The 24,186-nt window shown below is 33.1% G+C and overlaps 1 protein-coding gene and 1 long non-coding RNA gene across 2 annotated transcripts in view; one reads left to right on the top strand and one right to left on the bottom strand.

The window, feature by feature from the left end:
• Positions 1–480: 480 nt before the first annotated feature.
• LOC129231319 (uncharacterized) lies at positions 481–22,742 on the bottom strand. Its single transcript, XR_008581237.1, has 3 exons — positions 22,627–22,742; positions 10,243–10,345; positions 481–661 (listed from the first exon to the last, which is right to left on the bottom strand). It is a non-coding gene; the product is annotated as an uncharacterized LOC129231319 (long non-coding RNA).
• A 127-nt stretch (positions 22,743–22,869) lies between these two features.
• LOC129231225 (copper homeostasis protein cutC homolog) overlaps positions 22,870–24,186 on the top strand; it is a 38,691-nt gene continuing 37,374 nt past the window's right edge. Inside the window, exon 1 of the mRNA XM_054865487.1 lies at positions 22,870–22,932. The gene's annotated coding sequence lies outside the window, so the exon portion shown is untranslated. The remainder of the gene's footprint in view (positions 22,933–24,186) is intronic.

Raw genomic sequence — 24,186 nt, 5'->3', positions numbered from 1 at the left:
AAATTTTGTTTTCATGAAATAAATTAACCCATCCTGTAAAAATCACTTTTCAATCTATCATTAATATTTATCTTTTGAAGTAAGGGAGCAGTTTTCCCTCCTGTACGAGAAGCCTATGCTGAAAACTTAACTATATTGGAAACTGGTAAACTATTCGGGGAAATATTCCCTTTATTCTTTCTACATTAACAATGTATCTCCATCTGCTGCATTGCATTAAATTACTCAAATTGTGTAAACATTCATGATAATAAAAAAATATTAAATCAACACATTTAAAAATTAATTCAACAGTACTGAAGAAATTTTTTTTTTTAGAGTCCATCCCATTTAGTTTATACCCATTAAAAAGAAAAGCATAAAAAGTAAGACAAATATATACTTTTAAAAAGATTTATTCTTATGAATGTTAGATATTTTTTTTACATAAAAACTTTTAATTTTTTTTACATACATTCATAATATGTACCAATCCAACAATCAATACAAACACCTTAAGCTGTAAGCAAATATCAGTTCATATGAAAAACGTATTGTTAGGCTAATGACTCCAGACACTCCAGTTTTGATGACCATAGTTTGGGTCTTGGAAACCCTGGAAATTCACTGAAAAAAAATTAACGAATTTTTTTCAGACCTGGAAAAGTCATGGAAAAATGTCCTAGACAAAGAGAAAGTAATATTAACTAAAGCAGCATTAGAAATCTTAAGTGATTTAACAGAATAGCACACAAAAGATTTGAAATCTCATTGCATTCACTTATGTCGCAGCCGCTTGCCTTTTTTTTTTGCAATGTGATTTTACTGCTTGGGCATCACTTATTTTGAATTCACTGTCATTTTCAACACCTCTTATGATTCATATTCCGTAGTAGCGAAATTTCTCGTTCTTAGTTTTGCCAAGTGATTTAATTGCATCCGAGTTCGATTCCATCACTCGTAAGAACTTTATTATGAAATTTATCAGAGTTTATCTTAATTTGTTGAAGGTTTTAGAAAATAAAGATCTTTAGTCAGGCAATAGAATACAGAAAAAGAGGAATTCTTATACTCTAAAACAGTAGTGCCCAACATATGGCCCTCAAAATTAATCCATGCTACCCACTGCTACGTTCAATGTCAGGAATCAAACATGTTTTGAAATTTCTGAACTTATTTGCACATTTTCAAATGCATATTGATTAATAAGTAAACAAAACAAGTACACTTTTGAATCAGAAGATTGATTCATTACTGAATTTTTTTTCAAAAAAAGATTTGGTTTAGAAACATAAAAAACTAAACTATGTGGCTTTACTTTAAAGAACCAAAATACTATCAAGTTATGTGGATGATTAAATGCACTGTTGACACTAAGGCAACTTTTGAGGCAAATTTATTGAAACTTAGTGATGACTCATTCAATCTTTGTCTCATTCATTATCATTCTGCCAGTTTATAAAAAAACATCAGACATTTAAGCATCATACTCGTTTCACTGCATTTGTACTTCACTTAAATTTATATGATGAAGACAAATAAGAATATTCTGGTTTTTTAAGTGTACAATTATAATTTTTCCATTATGAGTAAGTGCTTCTATGAGGCTGTGGCATTCATGTAGACGTTTTGCTAATGCTCATTTCCAAAAATTAACAAATTTGAGATTAAATAGTGCTATTCTCTTCATATAACAAGGTCATGAAAATTTTCATTGAAGTCATGAACAAGTTGTGTAATATTTTCATCTAAATAGAGTATGAACACTGGATGACCTAGGAAAAAATGCTGCACACAAATCCTTTTTGAGTATGAAAGGTTTAAAACAGAGGTTTGTCAGAGGATTTAGTATAGATTATTAATAATCCCATCACAGAAAAATAAATAAAAAAAGGTGAAGTAAAAAAGAAATAATTGAAGCTGAAGTAATAATGTGGTGACAGAACATTTATATTTAAATAAAAAAAATTATTTTTAGCATAAAATATGCAAAAGTTTAGCAGAACAATAATTATGACTAATCTGATGTTTTCTAAATAAAATTTACATAAAATATGAATGACAGTTTACCATGAAATAATTTGTGTCTTTATGATAGATATTCGTTAAGTCATTTAAATTAATTCTTTCATTAAAAAGGAATGAAGCTGTGGCATGGCAAGCGTACCTAGGACAGGGTGTAATTTTTAAAGAACAAATGTAGCTCTGTAATCATTAGGACAAAATGTAATGTGTAAATAGTCTGCATTTCATTTAATACATGAAACTTTCCTAACATCTTTTCTTCTCTCCTCGTCTGCCATGTTTTACATTTGATATTCATCACTTTTTACTTTCGTCTGAAATGTGTATATTTCTTAGTATTATTTAATTTAATTACTGAATGCGCTATTTATTGTGTGGTTAACAAAAGAAATTAGATAGAACAGAGAATGTTTTTGGATGGGGAAAAAGTTTTTTCTCACCCGTTGATGGCGAAATATATATATATATATATATATATATATATAATTTTTTTTTGTATCAACAATTCTTACTTATTCATTTCTAATTTATTCAAAAATTTTCTCAGCAAGAATCTTTGCGAAAACCGATGAATATTATTTGATTGTCCCGGGAAATTATTTGATTAAGTGGGGATGGTTAACATTGTTAATGGGGAAATATTTTTGTTCTGGGAGGTTTTTATTTGTTATCTCATTAAACGTGGCTGACAGTATTTCAATTTTTTGAATGAAGTTATTTTTTCGATTTCCTCACGTGATATTCTCGTGCAGGATGTTAAGAAATAATTATTAATGTTTAGTTGTCTCAGGCTGCCAACACAGCTAAAATATTATATCTTCAGAACGTACTAAATTAGTTCAAGTAAAATGTTTGGTCTTATGTGTTTGTAATGTGCTTGTGTCTTTTATAATAAAATATATTTGGCCATTCCCACTGAGTAATCTCTGCATAAAAGTAAAAACTCTACAGGTTATGGACCCAGAGTACCGCAGAGTGGCCGATTAAAATGTAAAAGTAAAAAAAGTGAAATAAGAAGAAATAAATTTGAAGGTAAAAATTGCAGTTCGGAAAAAAATGGCTAATATGGCTGAAGATTTGAGTTCTGTCAAAAAACTGAAAGACCAAAGTAACTTTGCAGTGTGGAAATTCCAGGTAAACATAATTTTTAAATCGTGTTCATTATTTAATATTGTAAACGGATCTGAAAGAAAAGATGGTTTAAATGATAATGCACTTACTTTATGGAAGAAAAAAGATGCACAAACAGAGAAAATAATTTTGACAACTATAGACAAGAAAGTTATGATGCATATTTTAAATTGTGAAAATAGTTGTGACATGTACAAAAAACTTTGCGGAATTTATGAACGCGATTCTGAACAACAAAAATGTAGCTTGCTTCAAGAATTTTTTAGTTACAATTTTGATTCTGAACATGATATTGCTATGCACATAAGTAAATTAGAAAATATAGCATACCGTCTAAAAGCGCTGGATAAGAAAATTGATGACGAGATGGTAATATCTAAAATTCTTTCAAGCTTACCAGAAAAATATAAACATTTTCGAAGCGCGTGGGAATCTACCGCCAAAGATGATAAAACATTAGCTAACTTGACAGCTCAGTTGTTAAATGAAGAAAATGGTAAGAAAAATTCTGAAATTAAAGAACAAAACGTGGCATTTAAAGTACAAGAAAAGAAATGCTTTCGATGTAATTCTAAAGATCACCTTGCTAGATACTGTCCTAAAAGTAGAACTCAAGAAAAATACGTCAAAGAAAATAAATATTACAGAAATAATAGTCCTTTGCATTTTACTAAAGATAATACAAATCAGAAAAAACAACCTCGTTGCGGCATTTGTAAAAAAGCTAATCACGTAGAAAAAGACTGCTATTTTCGAAATAATTCAAAGAAACATGTCTCATTTCTTGCTCCAAATGAAAAATCTTATCATAAGTGGATAATTGATTCGGGATCCTCTAGCCATATGGTAAATGATGAAACAATGCTAGAAGATGTTGTAAATATTTCAACTGAAATAGGTCTTGCCAAAAACTCAGAAGTTATGGAAGCGAAAAGCATCGGAACCTTTAAAACTGATAACTGCATTTTAAAGCAAGTACTCTATGTTCCTGAACTGAGCAAAAATTTGCTGTCAGTAAATGCAATTACTAAAAATGATGGTGAAGTAAAATTTGTAGAAGATAGAGTAGAAATTTCAAAAGATGGAAAAATTGTGTTGAAAGGTTACAAAAATGAAATAGGACTTTACGAAGTAGGGTTGAATCAAGAAAATGAAGCACTATTGACAGAAGATAAGAATAATGCATATGTATGGCATCGCAAACTTGGACATATGTGTGTTAAGAACATGAAGTGTCTATTGAAAAATTCAACAGGAATTAAGCTAACAGAAAAAGAATTAAAAGATGTATCAAAAAATTGTGAAGTATGTCTGAAAGCTAAACAAGTAAAATTTCCATTTAAAACTGAAAGACGAAGAGCAACTAGACCATTGCAAATAATACATACTGACATAAATGGCCCTATTGAAGAAGAAACATGGGATGAAAATAGATATTTTCTAACGTGCATAGATGATTTCACACATTTTGCTATGGTATTTTTGATAAAAAACAAATCTGAAACTCTTAACCCTTCGGACGGAACATCCGTCTCTTGGACGGATATTGTCTATAAATTTTCCGATAGCTACCGCTGTGGTGTGAGTTGGAAGAGGTGGTTTCAAGGTTGCTTCTTTCATCATTTCCCCTCAACGTTCAGCATGAAAATTTAGTCGTCCTTTGCACTCAAAGCAGGTAAGAGCGTTTTTATTTATACCTACCCCGTTCTCCAGGCGGATGTTCCTTATAACTGGTGGTTGGAATATCCGTCTGTTAGGCGGGTGTTCCTTTTAACGTACGTTTTTAGCATCCGCTTGTCAGACGGGTGTTCCGAAAGCAATGCTTTTGACTTGTACTCGTTTAATAAAATTAATTATTGTATTTTGTAATTGTGATGATAAATAATTTGTTTTATATTGTTCCAAGATCCACTATGGCTGTTCCAACAAACATATCCACACGAACCAAACGAATTGTTCAACTTGCTCTTGAACAAGAATCCGACTCCGACATTGATTCTGATGATTCTTACGTCCCTAAAAATGATGACTTGCAGGAATCCGATCATGAGACGTCCTCCGAAACTGATGAAGATGAAAGCGACGGACTGCTAGTTTCGCATGAAGAAGAAGGAAGTGGAGAGTACTATGGTAAAAAAAAATGCATTGTTTGGAAAAAAAGACCTGTAGTTGCTTCAAATCATCCAATTCAAAGAAATATCATAAAAGTTCGTCTCTCGAAGCCTGATGGTCCTGCTCGATTGCTAGGAGGTAAGCCAACCCCAAAAGAACTATGGGATCTTTTTTTTACGAACGACATTTTACAACTGATAGTGACGCACACAAACTCAAAACTTACCGAAATGCGTACCACGATAAAACACCAAGATTCAGTGGCATACAAAAACACAGATGTGGACGAAATAAACGCATTACTCGGGGTCATATTGCTTTGCTGCATTTTCAAGTCATCCCGGGAATCATTACAATCTCTTTTTTCAACTTCAATTACAGGGCGACCAATTTTTCGAGCATTTTTGACTGAAAAAAGATGCAACATTCTCTTTCGGGCTCTTAGATTCGACAATTCAAGTACAAGGAAAGAAAGGGAAAAAGTTGAAAAAGCTGCTGCAATTTCGGAGTTGTTAGACATATTTGTTAATAATTGCCAAAAGAACTATGCTCTTGGGGCCCACGCAACAGTGGACGAGACTCTTGTGCCTTTCAAAGGTCGCTGTGGGTTCCGTATGTTCATGCCCCTAAAGCCTGCCAAGTATGGCATAAAAATAATGACTCTAACCGATGCTCATACGGCATATCTTTATAATTGTTATATATACACCGGTAAAGGGAGCGACGGATTTACTGTGAGTGAACAGGAAAAAAAAAACCTGAAGATTCCAACCCAGTCAGTAATTCGTTTGACTAAGTGCATTTCGGGCACTAACCGAAATATCACTTGCGATAATTGGTTCTCATCAATTGAGTTAGCCTCTGAGCTACTAAAAAATAAAATAACGATGGTTGGAACGCTAAAAAAAAACAAGCCCCAAATCCCTCCGGAATTTCTTCCCAAAAAGACTAGAAAGGTAAACTCTTCATTATATGGATACACGAAAGATATGATGCTTCTTTCGTACGTTCCGAAACCGTCAAAAGCAGTTGTTCTTCTCTCAACGATGCATCACTCTGAACATACGGACATACAAACAAACAAACCAGAATTGATCTCATTTTACAACTATACAAAAGGTGGAGTTGATACTTTAGATCAAAAATGTAGCATATATTCCGCAAATTGCCGAACAAGACGGTGGCCACTGGCTGTATTTTACCATATAGTGGCAGTGGCAGCATGCAATGTGCACACATTGCACTGTTTGTTCGACGATACTAAAAAAATCTCGAGGAGTGCCTGTATAAATGAAATAGCTCTGGGATTGGCAAATAAATTTATAAGAAAAAGGTTGATGATTTCAAATTTATCTCAAGACCTAAGGAGTATAATCACTGAAGCCGCAGGGATAAAAGATGAAAAAAAGCCTTTGTCGCTTCCTGCCACAGATCAGCTTGAAAAGAGAAAGAATTGCAGATTTTGCCCTTACCAGAAGAACCGAATGACTGCATACAAGTGCATCAAGTGTAATACTCCTACGTGTATGGAGCATTCAAAAAAAATATGTGATACATGTGCTGTGAAAGAGTAATTTTTCGGAATATAAGTTACCTATACATAGTTTCTAAATAACATACTGTGATGTTGAAATAGTCTAAATATAATAAAGTAATAAAAATCATCTTTGTACGTACCGCAAGGTTGATGAAATACTGTAGAGAAGTCCGTCAAACCTTGCCCTCATTCTTTCCATACCAAACCGGTTTCGGGCTTTGCCCATCATCAGAGGTTTAACAGGTGCAAAACCCGAAACCGGTTTGGTATGGAAAGAATAAGGGCAAGGATTGACAAACTTCTATACAGTACCGCCTTTTATTGTTGTTATTTTATTTTGAGGTAGGATATTATAATAGTTTTTTTTATTATTATTATTATAGCTTGGGGTATAACTTGTTAATAGTCAGTTTGACTAATATTTGTAAAAGACTGATATAGTTTGTTTTTTTTTCCAACCAAAAATAGGATAATTTTATACTGTTTTCTATACAAAAGTTTTTCAGTATTGTAAATAAAAAGTTTCTTTATCGTTGTTGATTTGTTTTCATTCACCGTAAACAATACCGCTTAACAATCAGTCATCGAAAATGAGAAAAACCAAGGTGACCGTCTGAGAGACGGATGTTCCTCACAATAGTAAAAAATAAGATGTTCCGTCCGAAGGGTTAATATTTTGAAGGAGTATGTTGAAGAAGATGAAGTAAAATGGTCACTTCGAGTAGCAAAAATTCGTTGCGACAATGGTGGAGAATACAGATCAAATGAATTGAAAATATGGTGCAAGTCAAAGGGTATTGAGCTTGATTACACCGTTCCCCATTCTCCCCAATTAAATGCTAAAGCTGAACGCCTGAATCGAACTTTGCTAGACAAAACTCGTGCATTGCTTTTTGACTCAGGTCTGAAAAAATAAATGTGGGGTGAAGCATTGAGAACAGCAGCTTATATTATAAATCGTAGTCCTACTGAAGCTACTGATGTTACACCAGCTGAAATGTGGTATCAAAACGAACCTAATTTGTCCCGATTGCAAATTTTTGGAAGCGTAGCTTATGCCAAAAAACTCGGATACCTAAAAAAGTTAGATTCCAGAAGCAATAAATTTATTTTTGTGGGATACACTAACAACGGTTATCGTTTGTGGGATGAAGAAAAAAGAAGAATACGAATTTCGAGAGACTTAAAATTCATGGACCCAAGAAATAAAGAAAGGAACCTCTTATTTATTCCAACCGATTGTGAAGAAGATAAAGATAAAATCGAAGAAAATGAAGATAAAAACGAAGAAAGTGAAATTAAAAAGGAAGAAAGTGAAGTGGAAAATAAAGAAAATGAAGATATAAATGAAGATAACTGCGTAGAATCAGAATTATCTGATACAAATGATGAATCCGAAGAAAATGATAAAAACTTTGGACGTGGTAAAAGAAATAGAAAACTACCTAAATATTTAACTGATTATGTTTTGCTCACGTACGAAGAAGCAGTAAAAGGACCAGATAAAGAAAAGTGGAAGACAGCAATAGAAGATGAAAAGAAATCATTGGAAAAGAAGAATGAAGTTTGGGAAGTTGTTGACAGAAGTGTTGCAAGAAACAAAAAGATTCTAAGTAATAATTGGGTATTTAAAATCAAAAACGATAATACATACAGAGCAAGATTAGTTGTGAACAAAGTTATGGAATACATTACGAACAAACTTTTAGCCCAGTTGTGAGCATTTCATCCTTAAGAATTTTGTTTGGATTGACTGCGAAAAGAGATTATCACATCATGAAGTTTGACATTAAAACTGCTTTTTTATATGGAGAACTGGATGAAGAGATATTTATGAGAATGCCAAAAGGTTACGAAGATGAGTCTAAAATTTGCAAACTGAAAAAATCATTATATGGACTAAAACAAGCTCCTTTGAAATGGAATGAAAGATTAACTGATTTTTTGAGAAGTAAAAATTTTCGTCAAATTAAATCTGAGCAATGTATTTTCATCGGAAATGACATAATATTGGCTTTTTATGTTGATGACGGTATTCTTATTGGACCTGATAAACGTAAACTTGATGAATTCTTGAATGTTTTGAAAAAGGATTTTGACATAACATCTTGTGATAAACCAGATTCATTTTTAGGGATTCAACTGGAATCAAGTTCTGATAAATTGAAAATTCATCAAGAAGCTTATGCTGATCAAGTACTTCAAAAATATAAAATGCAAGATTCAAAGCCAGTTAATACACCATTACTGAAAACTTCGGTTGATGAAACAGAAAAATCAGGAGAAGTTGTTTTTCCTTTTCGAGAAGCAATTGGCAGTCTTTTATATTTGTCCTGCAGAACAAGACCAGATTTATCTTTTGCAGTGAACTCTAACAGTCGACATCTTGAAAATCCATCAAAAGAAGATGTCATAAATTTAAAAAGAATTCTCAGATATTTAAGAGGAAGTTCAAGCTTAGGAATATCTTACTCCAAAGAAAGTAGTGACAAAGAACTTATTGGTTATTGTGACGCAGATTATGCAGGAGATCGTGAAACACGAAGAAGTACTACGGGATATGTGATTTATTATTGTGGTGGACCTATTAGTTGGTGCTCAAGAAGACAGTCAATTGTTGCTACCTCCAGCACTGAGGCAGAATACATAGCAGCAGCAGAGTGTTCTCGAGAACTTATGTACCTCAAAACTCTAATTGAAGAAATAACTTGTGAAAGTATATCTGTAACTTTAAACGTTGATAATCAAAGTGCTATTACTTTAATTAAAAATGGGATATTTAACAGACGTAGCAAACATATAGATGTTAGATTTCATTACATAAAAGAAAAAGTAGATGAGGGTTTAATTAAAGTAAATTATTGTCCAACTGAACTACAAATTGCAGATATTTTTACTAAAGCATTGGGGTTTAACAAATTTCAGAAATTTAAATCTAAATTGGTTGTATGACCTTACTTCTAAAAAGTGACTGGCTAGTTTTATTTATTTTTCTTCTGAAGAGTAAAATTATATTTGAATTCGATATTGTTTAACTTGTTTTTCTTAAAGTTTTTATTTTAAGCATGCCTAAAGCATTAATAATTAAGAGGGTGTGTTAAGAAATAATTATTAATGTTTAGTTGTCTCAGGTTGGCAACACAGCTAAAATATTATATCTTCAGAACGTACTAAATTAGTTCAAGTAAAATGTTTGGTCTCATGTGTTTGTAATGTGCTTGTGTCTTTTATAATAAAATATATTTGGCCATTCCCACTGAGTAATCTCTGCATAAAAGTAAAAACTCTACACAGGATACATATTTATGATTACTTAGTAGTAATGTATGTAAAAGGTAATAAATATGTCAGGTTCTTGAATGATCCAACAGACTAATTAAATATATTTTTAATTCTTACTGTCTAAAATTATTTAAATGATTATGCATAGATATTAACATAACAAAACTGAATTATACCTTATATTTCTGGTCCAATTTTCTCCTGCTTCTCATCTTTTGAGAATCTGAGCCATCACGCCCACTGAAGTGATTGCGAACGTGAACAAAAAAATTCAGGGTTCTAAAAGAAAAAAGGAATATATCAAAAGATGTACATAAACACAACTAAGCAGATAAAATGTTATCATCAAAATATTCAAAAATCATCAGACTTATAAGTAAATAACACATTTCAATTAAGCAATTTTCAGCATATATTCTTAGAAATCATGTTTGAATGATATTGAAAAATGAGTGTCGGCTAAAAGCAAGCACTGAAGGTATTACACACCTAAACAAAATACTTGGAATTTTGATAGTAAAAGTCACAGTGTAGAACAGCTTAAAGACCAAAACTTTTCCTAGACTACCCCGGAATTCCATTGTTTTCTGATGCAAAATGCAGATTTGCCCTTTCTCTTACCTTGCCTCCTTTGGGTATTGTCACGATCATATAACTTTCTTGAAGAAAAATATTTTTTACAAAAATTTGTTGCTTTTGACAACATAGTTTTAAAGTTTAAACTATGTCTAGAAAATCTTTGCATCGCAGCTCAAAATGTTCTGTTTGAAATGCTTTAGACATTTAGACAAAATTTTTTTTAATGTAAAGCTATAAATAAAATATTAAGAAAAAATTAATAAAAGCAGAAAATAACACTGTGACAACAAAGCTTGTCACAATTTTCACAAGAAATGGATTTTACACCATAAATCAAATAACGCCACGCACCCAACCTAGATGGCAGCACGGGAAGGATGCTTCAAGAGAAAACCAGTTTCTCTCCCTAACTGAAGAGAGAGAATTTTTTATTACCTTTGGCTGGCGTCTCCCGCTAGGATGGCGAAAAAGATTGAGATTCGAGAGGAGGCCTGGAGAAGAAGGAAAAAGAAATCCTCCGCTATGATTATTGTTTAACAAATAACTTTATTTTTTAACTTAAGTCATCAGTATTTAACCAAGAAAAAAAATAAGGAAACTGGCATCTGATACTCTTCGAAGGGAGCTGAAAGCTTGACTCTGTGGAAGATGAACTCCGATCCCAACGGAATGAAACCTGCAAGCTACAGGCCCTGGTGGGCAACCCCCTGTTTGTTTTATTAAAGATGAATATCTAACCTCAAGGAGCCGGCAGCCCTTCCTGCGCCCGGAGCCCTCATCTGGAAGAACATTCCAAAATCCGCTCATCTACGACGCAATATATGCCCCGGACCGAAAGACCACGCTCGAAAATGGCGCAGCTCGCTTCGCCCACCCAAGCACCAATTTCTGTTTCCCAGATGTGATGGAAGGAGCTTCCTCCATTCCCCTACGGTAGAAGTCCTCTCCCGACACCAAGAAATCATCGACAAGCAGTGTTTGTGGCCTATAAGGCGAAGAAAAAAGTGTGTTCTATGTGCGCAAGTGTTAACCAAACGGGGGCTAGTTAGAGGTCGTTTCTACAGCCTGCCGCGCGACCCAAGGTCGCCTCCGTGCTCCCTTCATATCCAGCAGGATCAGATGAGCTACCACTTTTTTCAATTTTTGTGCGAGTGACCCGTTTTTTTGAATTCTTCACATTCTGTTCTTCAATGATTTAATCGGTACTGTTTTTCATCACATGTCATGGTTGTTTATATATTGTGCCTTTTCCTAAAGATGTGCACCCAGTATCACAATTGAAAATGCTCGGCTCAGATGCTAATGTTCTTAAGCAATAAATGAATCATTTTTAGTAAATCTGTGATTTCTTGTGAGGCAGCTAAGCTCTTTACACTAGCTGTGAACAACGCAATGTACCACCACAAGGTAAGCCATAACAAACACCAACACTACATAGCAAATGACATTATAGGTGGATATAGGTTCAACAAATGTGGACAAACGTCTAAATCTGAAGAACAAAAAACGGTACATGAAATGTATGAAATACATATATGTATTTTGTAACTTTAGTTTAAATCTTTTACCTATGCAAATGGTTTGTAATCCAAGAAAAACCTGCTGTGATCAGTGAACAGTGAAAAACACAACATGGAACATGGGTGGTTAACTGAACCTAGACTATACTTCATAATTATTGCATTCCTCGCTCTAACTTACTTTGAACCAAAATAATAAAACTTAAGGGGGCGCTGGACAGAGATCGAATTTGAAAGTTGCTCGCCGCTTCACTAGAGCTCGTTTTTTAGCATGGCGAGAAGGCATGTGCTAAACTCACATGATTGACAGACGAGCATCCAATCAGAGAAGGAATTGTCACTGTATCTAGGACTCCTCACATGTTATTTATTAGCTGACATCCGAATAATGGACAACCTTCAGGCGTTGAGGTTTCCCTTTGTTGCTTGACTTGTTTACTATTTTACTACACACGCGGTCACCCCACAGGGTTTTAGGAAGACCCCCTGCTTTGCTATGAGACAGGACACTTTCAGAATCGGTATGTTGAGTTTAGAAAGACAGAACTTCCGCTGCCGCTAGAAATTTCGATTTGAAACAAAAATAAATTTAAGTTTTGTTATGAGTTTTTCTTTACTGTTTTCTACCATTTTTGAACGATGGGAAAAAGCATTTTAAATGCAAGATTTTTTGCTAAAAGACATTTTAAGAGAGATAGCAGATTTTGTTGAAATTGGAAAAACGTATTAAAACAACATACACATATATTATTTTAAAGTAACACACGCATGTATAAAACATTTTTACATTTTCTTTATTCTTACATTCTACGCAATCTATATTAGACTATTGTAGGTTGGAAAAGGGTAACATTTTGGAAGGGGGCTTAGCTTCAACGTCCCATCTCAATCCCCATTTTCTTTCAGTTTTCGACATTTTCATGGCCATAATTTTTATTTGGACAGGAAGGGAGTATTATAATAACCATTAACATTCCTATGAGTGTTTAGAGAGGTGCAACGTTCAAAAGCATACGTATTTGGAGCAAGGTGAGAGTCTCGTATAGGCATTCCCTCCAAAATATTCAAGCGATCATGAAAAATGTCTCTTTTTTAGGGGTTTGTTTTACAATTCTTTCACTTTTTAATTCTTCGGCGTAAAACTCGAGTATCGGATTCACTCTTATGAGCCCCATATTCAAAAAATATGTTTTAAACAAATGTTGAAAATATCGCACAGGGCATACGAATCATAGCGCAGATCATTCGTTAAGAAACTTCTCTCATTCTTTATATTTATTCAAGTTACATTCACAAATAATTAAGATTAAAAACGAAACTAAGTTTTTTTTTTTTTTTTTTGCAATATAACATTGCTGCTATTCCATAGCTCATGGTTCGCCCTCACTGTCACGGACCGCCTCCTAACACTTCTTGATATAGTGATAAAAGATGGGGGCGGTGTATCCCTTTATTGAAGATCTGTGGTGCTGTTCGCATGCAACATGTAGTGTTTTCATCTCATGCTCTATTTAAAACATTTTTTACAACGAAAAACATTTTTTGGACATGGGGCTTATAGGAGTCCAAAACCCTGATTTTACCATGAAAAATGAAAAAATTATAAAACAAACCCTAGGATTAAAAAAAATGGCATTTTCGATATATTTTTTGATGTATATTAAGGGAGCACCATTCTTTCTGATTCTTATGTAAAACAACCCTCTCTCTGATCCAAATATGATCACTGTTTTCCCCCATGATCCACCACTTTTTTATTTATTTATTTATTTGGCTGCACAGTGTAATTCGTTATTTTCTATTTTTTGCTACAGTTCGTGCAAATGAGCAGCATTGGCAGCAATGGATCATATCTTCCACCCAAAACCTGGTAACAGGAATACTAATAAGCCGAACCACGTTCTTATCTCTTCTGTCCTACCTAGGGATTACAATACTGAACCAGAAATGCAATATCGGTATGCGGTATTTTTTTAACGTGACACCGTAATACCGGTATTAAAAATTTCCCAAAAAACATTCAAAAACATAATGTTTCATTGCGGTATTTTGTGCAAAAAGTGCATTTTTTAATTACGGTGAACAAACAAAAAATGAAGGAACAAATATCATAATAAAAAATCAATAGTAGCCTCAAACAAAATACATATATTTCATTGTCACTAAGACTGGAACTCATTTTAGTGAATAAATTTCCTGCAGTTGAGAATATTTTTTCTGAATTCACGTAGGTCGATGGTACTGTTAATAATGCACGATATTCCTGTAGTTGCCTAAAGTCTTTCATCTTCAAATAATTTGGTCTTAAACTTGAAAAAAATTACTTTTGTGAGTCTGGGTTTTTCTTTTGTATTGTGTGTAGTTTTTTTTTTATTTTATCGTTATTATTTATAGAAGAACAGTTACTAAGATACAATTCTTTCCCAGTATTAACATCGTACTCAACAATTTCCTCTTGATCAGAATAGGTTTGTGTTTCCTTTTTATTAACTCTTTGGTCTGAAATTTACGAAGAATTGGATCTTGTTAGTTTCTTTTTATTTTTCGTTTTCTTTTCCAAATTCTTTACAATTATGTACATTTCTAAAATATGTTCCAACTGATTATGCCTTATCTCTTTACAAATATTCAAGGTATTATAAATATTATCTCGCTTCGTACAAAGCTAAATAGCGAGACAAAACAGCTAACAGCATGCTAATACCGGTGACAACAAATTACTGTTTGTTATACTAACAAGAAAAAGGTTTTTTCAAAATTCACGACAGTTAAGATAATTATTTTAAAAAAATAAATCATAAAGCATTGAAGATAAATCGTTCATAGCACAAACACATTTGTAATTACACAAAAAATTAGTTTTTACTTGTGGGCAAGTCAAGGAAATGAGAAAATAAAAACGTGGTTCACTAAACTCATGAAAGTGCGATTAATTACACCATCTGGCGATAAAAATATCTTTCCGTAATCCTTCCGCTACTTTTATTCATTCATATTCTATAACTTCGTGCTTTTGAAGCCAAATGTTTGCTTCATTAGATGGATTTCGGAACTGTCTCATTGAAAAAGAAATTTATATTTGAAATAACAGAAGATATCCAATTAGTTCAATTGAAAACTCTTTAATCAAAAACAATTCATTTTTTTTTTAAACAAATATCAAAAATACCGGTGTTCTACCCTATCAAATACCGGTATTACGATATTGCAAAATGGTTCCAAATACAGGTATTCGGTATTGGTATACCGGTATTGCAATCACTAGTCATACCCATCGCCACACTGTTACCTGGTGGCAAAAAAACTGCTAGTTGATAGCACTTTATCATCAGTTAGACCAGGGGTCTCCAACCTTTTTCACTCGCGGGCCACATTGTAAAGGTTTGGAGGCTAGGCGGGCCATTCCCACATTATTTTCGCTCAGATGGTCTATTTAGCACTAGACTCCCCCCCCCCTTCACCCATACATCGCGAACTTTCTTTTTTTTTTGAATGAAGCGCTAGTGGTGTCCGCGGGTCGGATCTGGCCCGCGGGCCGAAGGTTGGAGGGCCCTGAGTTAGACTATCTGATAAGGATGAACTCACGATTGAGCTGATATGTGTTATGTTGCATCAAAAATAAGGAGAAAGCCGATATTCGATTATAAAAATTTTTTTTGATCAAATGAATCAATAAATAAGAGGTTTAAAATAAATGAAAAGATACGGAATAAAGAATAATTAAATAAATTTATTAATGCACGAGGACAAATAAAGGAGTGAATGAACAAGACAATAAGTGAATGAATAAACAAAGAAATGAACTCGTAAGAAATTTAATAACTGATTGAATATTTTAATGATTAACTGTTTCACGTTGCCCCATCCAATTTGCCTAGCATGTAATTAAATATATGTAGAAATTATTAAAAATAGAAGTAAGCTTAATATTAACTAAATAAATTATACATAATATTAACTGTAATGACTATTTGAAGGTCTAAATGATTCAAATGTTAATTACAAGAACTTTACCCTTTGATAATACCAAAAATAATTTTCGACTGGCAATAAAATATTGCAACAAGAGTATCACTTTTTGAAAATTGTTTGTATTATCATACACTTTAAAAAAAATCCGGAAACGTTTCTGAGTATTTCGTGCAGCTGCGGTTCATGAAAGTTTCGAAAACGTTTCTGAGTATTTCGGAATTCTCTTTCTGTAATGTCCAGAAACGTGTCTGAGTATTTCGGAATCCTCTTTCTGTAATTTCCAGAAATGTTCCTAAGTATTTTGGAATCATCTTTCTGTAATTTTCAGAAACGTTTCTGAGTATTTCGGAATCCTCTTTCCGTAATTTCCAGAAATGTTTCTGAGCATTCTGTGCAGCTGTGGTTCATGAAAGTTTCGAAAACGTTTCCGAGTATTTCGGAATTCTCCAAACAATTTTCAAAAATGTTTCCGAGAATTTCGGAATCCTTTTTCCGTGATTTTTTTTTCTAAAATATAATTCTTTACTATATTGCATACTATATCAGTTTCAATTCTTTCATATCTAAGAGCAATAATACAAGTAATTTTAGAATCATTCGTGGATTTTTTTTTTTTTAATTTCTAATGACAAATAGCATGGTTAACAACATAACATATGCACAGTTATAAATTTTTGAAAATTTATGAAATAATACAGTAGTTTCATTCCTAATCACAAAATCGTCGGGGGATTGGATGTACTTTCTGAAAAGTGGGGATTGTTTGTTAAACAATCTTAAACTTCAGTTTTTCTCTCAATATTTTCAAGACAAAACTATCAAAATATTGTATTTTTAATGCAGAACTTGAAGACATATCTTGTATCAAACTTGATAGCTTTTATCTTCGGATAAAATTTGACAGGACTTACCTACCCTTCGCGTTCCGGAATTCGTTCCCCTCAAGTCAATTTCTCTGGCGAACAAAGTGTAACGAAAAGTACCAACAGAGAAATTAATGAATTCAAATATGACACCAAGTCCCCCTGCTGGAACCGTTCCGGTTGATTCTTCTGTTCTTGCCTTTTTCCAGTTCATCACAAATATAAATACTTAATCAAAATAGGTTACTGATTTAATTTTTACAATGTGCGCAAAATGCATTATATATTTTATTTATTAAAACATTGAACTCTATCACATGATTATTTCATTTGATATATACGAGAATCCCCACCCCACACCATAAGAGTGATGGTGCAAACATAAAATGCTATAAAGCGCCCCCCCCCCTTAAAAAAGCAACCCCCTGAAAATGTGAATGGCACAGTCTGCGTGGTGAACGCCCCTCGTCTTCTCCCTATATGTACATTGCATATTAATAACATAGTTTTTTAAAAAATGATTACTTTTAAAACAATGACATGAAATAATATTACTTTTTATTTTGGCATGTAAATGCAGCTGTTCCATTTTTTTTGTTACTGACTCATTCCTCCTGACTGTCCTACATTAAACTAGTATATCCACGAAGGAAATGTTATTTACGGAACAACTAATGTCAAGGAATTTTTTATTGTTAACCACATTTAACACAATGAATAAGCAGATGAATTAATTGCATAACTATGTTGCTTACTAATAGATAACTGGGTCATTTTCTAATGGTATAAATATTTTTAAATGAATGAATAAATTATAATAAAAAAAGATAAATAATACTGGCACATTTTTTGTGAAGCATATTACAATACTAGAAAAAATTTGCATTACCATATTTTTAATGAATTAAACAATTGATTTTTTTTTAACCAATGTAGTATATCAAAAACGTTTTCGAGTATTTCGGAATAACTTTTCTGTGGTTGCTTTTCAAATATAAATCTTCTTTCTTTTGCGTAATTAGTTTAATTAGTTTGCGTAATTAGTAATAATCAGTTTCAATTGGTTACAACAAATAGTACACTGCGCACATAGGTATGTAGGATAACTTTAAATTAATTAGATAAACCCCAAAACAGTTACAATTGGAGCTTCATCAAATGCAAATCAGCAGAAATATAAATGTATATAACAACATGCTTTAAAATATTCATTAATACTTACAAGTGAACATCAGGGGAATAAAATCCAAGTACCTCCATTACAACCGGATAAGTAATCCAAAGGATTTCGTTTCACAAAGTATAAACACGTGTGTTGGAAACTATTCACGCTTGAACACACAATATATGTCTAATCATGGTTGCAATGGAAATTGTAAAGAAGCAAATCGTTATTAACTAACTTAATAGCTGCGTACATCGTCTAAAAAATCAAGGGCAGTCCAAAATGCAAAGGCATAAAATTAGTTTCGATACATTTTACCACTCTCTAGACATGAAATAACAAGCAATCCAATGCTAAACAGTTGCTGACTGTAGCAACCACAGATAAGAAAAAAATAAGTTCCCGTTATTTCCAACTCACTGGCGCCCGCGTTGGAAGGATAAAATAAGTTTCGAAGCATTGCGTCTGCACTTCCGCTTCTAGGTTTTTTGAAATAACAAAAAGCTTTCTGAATAATGAGGAGTTCGGCTATTGGATGAAGGATTCTTACTATTTCGGAAACGTTTCCGATATATCAAGAAACGTTTCCGAAATTTGTTGCAGTGTATTCTGTGATTTTCAGATGTAATTTTTTCTTGACTGGACTTTCGTGCAAGAACAAATATATATCTCAGTTCTAATCTACAAGTTTTCAATCATTTTCCAAAGTTCAAAATGTAAAAATCTCCCTAAAACACCGAAAATATGCTCAAAGTCCGAATTTTAGCTCGAGATCCTACCGTTGTCCACGAGAATACATCTGTGCAATAGCGGTAAACTGCTTATTTTACATGTATACATTTATATACGTTTTGAGAATAAATCATCTGCGTTCGAATAAAGACCTTTACATTTAGAATTGCCGAATGCTTTTGATCTTTTTAAGAAAATTGAATGTATTAAAGTAACATTTGAGCAAATGTGTAGAGTAGACGCAAAATTAGTATGTTTGTCTGTTCCCTCGGAATAATCGTAATATTTGAATTGTAACAGGTACGTTCACTCTTTTACGTAAGTATTTTTGTAGGAATTGTAACTTAAAATGTAAAAACACATGTTAAAATTTTAATGTGTTTTAAATTAAACAACTAATGCTCAGATGGACCCTTTTAGCCTCAGTTTTGTTCCAAACAACATCATTTATAGGATACAATACAGCAGAATTTAAGGTAGGGCTGAAAGGATTAATGAAATTATGTGATTTTACTTCACTCTATTTAATTTAAAAAACAAATATTTACAAATATATGTCCATTAGCTTTCCCTTTAGAAGTATGAAAAATAGTAAAGGCATGTTATTTTAACTTTATAATAAAGTTTTATTGAATTTATATTAAAATTTATGTTTTTTTTGTTGGTCTTACACGCAGAAACAAATTTTAAAAAAATTTAATTTACGTAATTTGTTTAAATACTTAATTTATGTAACAGAGGACAAAAAGAGTGAACATACCTAGTACAATTCGAATATTACGATGAATCCAAGGAAACAGACAAACATACTAATTTTGCGTCTACACATTTGCTCAACTGTTACTTTAATACATTCAATTTTCTTAAAAACATCAAAAGCATTCGGAAGTTCTTAATGTAAAGATCTTTATTCGAACGCAGACGATTTATTCTCAAAATGTATACACATAAATGTATACATGTAAAATAAGCTGTTTGCCGCTATCGCACAGATGTATACTCGTGGACAATGGTAGGATCTCGAGCTAAAATTCGGACTTTGAGCATATTTTTGGTGTTTTAGGGAGGTTTTTACCTTTTGAACTTTAGAAAATGATTGAAAACTTGTAGATTAGAACTAAGATATATATATTTGTTCATGCACGGGAGATGTGTGAAGACCGTTAAAACCCATTTTTTCAACGGAAAAAACCTGAAAAATCATGTTTTTAATGAGTTATACGGTGGAAAAAAGCATTTCTAAACACCCAGCAGCGATCAAAAGTTGTGTTTTATCATCCAATTCTTCGATTTATACTAAGCATTGAGCCACGTATCAGGGAAAAAATATGATCATACTTTTTAGTTTTCAAAATCGCGACTTGAATCCATTCTGAGCTCTGCGGTACTTAGGGGGTTAAAAAATTCAAAATTGTAGCACCACTACGAAATAGTCCAAGAATTTTGCCGCATTTTGAGCCATAATAGAAGATTCTAGCTCAAAACCCGCGAGTTCGGTGGATTTTTGCCCACTATGCCACATTGTGCGACGTACTTATGTTTTTTTTTTTTTGGAGGGACCCATATAACAAAGATTAGCTCTCCTCCCACTTTTTTTTTTTTTTTTGAAATTTGAATTTTTTTTGTGTGTGTGGGTGGGTGGGGGGGGGGGAAGCAACAGTGCCTTAATTTTGTCATTTTTTTCTCGAAGTGGGGCAAGGATTTCATACTGTCCCCCAGTGGCACAACCAAAAAATAGTTTTAGATGAAATACAATTTCAGGTAATCTTTGAAGATAGAGATGTTCCTCCGAAATTTTTAAAAATTGAAAACATTAATACATGTTTCATGCATAATTATAATTTAAATATTATTACATATTTCATAAAATTTTGATTTCACAAAAATTTAGGCAAATAATCTCGCAAAAATTAGTGAATTTTGTAGTATTTTATTTTAGTTAATGTAACGGTTTATTTGCACAATTTTTTTAATGCTTTTTTTTAAAGTTCATTGTAATCACTTTCAATGGGCATATAATTATGACATCTGTTTTATTTTTGTTTCATATTACACCTCTGATACATTTTTTCGAAAGGAAGTTTTTCTTTTGCATTAAAATATAGTTATCTGTGATATATTTTTTTATTGATCCTCAATAAACTTCACGATTATATATACCTTCATGTATATTTTACACTTCTGATATATTTTTTCGAAAGGAAGTTTTTCTTTTGCATTAAAATATAGTTGATATTGAAAATACGGCAATTACATAAAATAATGCAAAACTGTTACATAGTGTAATATTTTCACTAAAAATGTTTAAGATTTATTTGAATTACTTGGGGGCTCGGCTCGTCCCATGCTAGGGTATGAAGTATTTCCAAATCTAAGCAAGGAAAAAGTTCCTAGCGGAGCTCTACTCGAAGTTTAGACCCAAAAGGAAATAAATGCTCTCGCTCATTCAACCCTTAATTGCTGTCACCCCCCTCCCCAAACACATGTTTTTTATTACCATGAAGACTGCCTGAGGACTGCCCCCTCTATCCTCTCTCATTGTCACCGGCGGTAGGCGTGGCTAAAGCGAAAATTCGTAGATTTCGGCAAAATTTCCCAGTTTTTCCCTCCCAATTACTCTTATCCTAATTTAAGCAAGATTAAATAAAAGGTATCCCTGAAAAGCCCAAACTTTCAAGAATAACGCGTAGTTTTTCAATTTCAGCAAATGTTTGATCTTGAGTATTTATGAAGTGTTTAAACAGAAAGCACCTCTTACTTTGTCAACTCATAAATTTAACCGCCATTTACTATTAAATTTTAACAGAAAATGAAAAGTTAAAAAACACGCGTCATTTGTACTGCTGTGAAGAATCTTATACAGAAAAAATTATCTCAAAATATTTAAATGCGAATTAGCAATAGGGAGGAAACTTCCTCGTAGACTTAACATTGACTTCGTACATTCGGAGGCTCTCTCCAGCGGCCCCTTAAGGCTAATAAGTTCTAGGAAGAAATTAATATCTGCAGAATAAACAGAATCGTCAAACGATATAACGTATGCTATCGGTACGACGAATTGTAAACAAGCATTTTATTTTCAAAAAAAGGAAAAAAACACATAAAATTAAAGAAATGCCGCTTATTTGGTGACTTTAACTCATTTAATCTCAATGTAACTTGTTTTTAATGAGAGAAAAATGTGTAACGCATTTGTTTAGAGTTTAAAATAGTAGCAACACAACGTAGAAAAGGGTGGTTCATTCAGTGATTATAAACAAAATTTTATGATATACGCCTTGCATATAATGCTTTAACAGACTATAAAATGTCATAAAAAGCTTCATAACTGAGTTGAAATAAGCAGAATTTTTTTAACAAGAGGCAAAATTAACAACAACACTTCACCTCAACGAATGTAAACAAACATTTATGTTATTCTGAAAAATCGAAGAAAAAAACCAATAAATTTCATGAAATGCGGATTTTTTGGTGACTTTTACTCATCTAATATGAAAATAGTTTCATCAATTCAAGTAGTTTTCGATGGAAGGAAAAAATGTACGACTATATAATAACACCACTTGCAGAATGGTGGCTCAATGGTTCACTACGCGAACGTAAACAAAACTTTATCTATCTCTCAAATAAAATCTGTATTTAAAATGAACATAGACTGACAGATAACATAATAGACATATAACATAATACATAGAACATAAGAGATGAAAAATTGATGCTTCGACTTACCTGGTATTGAAATAAGTGCTTTTGAAACCGAAGAAATAGATAAAACCTTTCCTAATTTCCCATAGTATACCTCACTCAGCATCCTCGTAGGATTAACATGGTAAAGTACAGCTGGCATGTAAGGGAGTGACGTCACACGCATACACTTCATTTCCGGTTAAACGGTAGACGTCACGCCAGCATGGTAGCCAATCAGGGAAAAGCCCTTCGCGAAAGCTCTAGGATGTGGATTTATGCGTCGCGAAACGACGTTCGTTATTGTTATTGTTTACATCTAAGGATTTTGACCACGTGTTCGTGTTAAAGGTATTACGTGATTTGTAATTATGATTAATTTTGGGCAAAAGTGTGGGAACATTGCGGACCTTAAATATGCCATTGAAGAATGCGAAAAAGAAAAGCTTATCCAAGTCTGTTTCGCATTCGCATACTATTGAAAGTGCGAAAAAGCGATTATGCCATAGTTACGCTATGCGGAAATTATTCCTGCATTAAATCTGAAAAATACCGGAGTCATTCAACAGAATTCCGCCCAAACAAAGCGTAAATAATGTTTACAATTTATAAACTTTAAAATTAGTTTGACGAGTAAAACTTAATGAGAAATTAAAATATTCACTCATTTAGGATTGATGACTTAGTTTGACCTTCGTGCGTTTTGTTTTTGCTTTTTCTGAATTGTGTATTTGATATCACTCTCAGGGGCCGCTCGTCGCTATGGGCAGGATGGGCCTGCCCACCCTGCAATTAATAAAAATTGTAATTAATAAAATACATTATTAACAAAAATATCGTTTTGTGTTACAGTTTAAAAATGCAAACTGTTAGGCGAACAACAGATTTCAAACATCTAGCCCCCCCCCCCCCCCCGCATATCTCTAAACATTACCAGAAAGTTTTTAAGTCCCATTAATTTTAGTGCTGTGCACAGCTTTGAGAGTTGCAGGCTTACTCGAAGCTGCCAGAAACCAAGGGCCATCCATACCTCTGATCTTAGCCAATCGCAATGACTGAATCAGAAAGCGGAAAACGGTGTGTGATAACACTGGAAGGAATTCATTACAACTCAAGGGTGGTCAAAATTCGCCGAGCCCGAACAAAATCATAGTTGTCCAATACTAACCGAGAGCAGAGCAATAGCCAGTTTGGAGGAAAGAGTAGAGGTCAGCAGGGAAGAGTCTAGCAACGTCGCTCAATAGAATAGCATGTAAAAGGGCAGAGAATTGGCTGCCCCCTGTCCATGTGTCAGGGGAAACCTTTTATCATACCGTTCCGCTTCTGTTTTTTTTTTGTCTTAATTATTTCCTTTTCTAAAGCCGGTTTCATGAGATACTGCATGCATTTGTTTTACAACGCATACATAATTTTTGTTAGTTATTTGTTTGTTTTTGGAGTTGGAGATGCTTATTCTCAAAATTTCTGTGTAAAGACTTTCTTTTTGAATAGTAGAGCAGCCCGGTGGTCTGATGCACCAGCAGAAAAAAAAATGACTGGTCCTCAGATTTTTTGGTCGTCCACGCAAAAAATAAAAAGAAAAGAAAGAAAATTCCATAATACCTA

The sequence above is a fragment of the Uloborus diversus genome, chromosome 10, assembly GCF_026930045.1.
Source record: "Uloborus diversus isolate 005 chromosome 10, Udiv.v.3.1, whole genome shotgun sequence".
Taxonomy (NCBI): domain Eukaryota; kingdom Metazoa; phylum Arthropoda; class Arachnida; order Araneae; family Uloboridae; genus Uloborus; species Uloborus diversus.
This window is presented reverse-complemented; position numbering and strand designations above follow the sequence as displayed.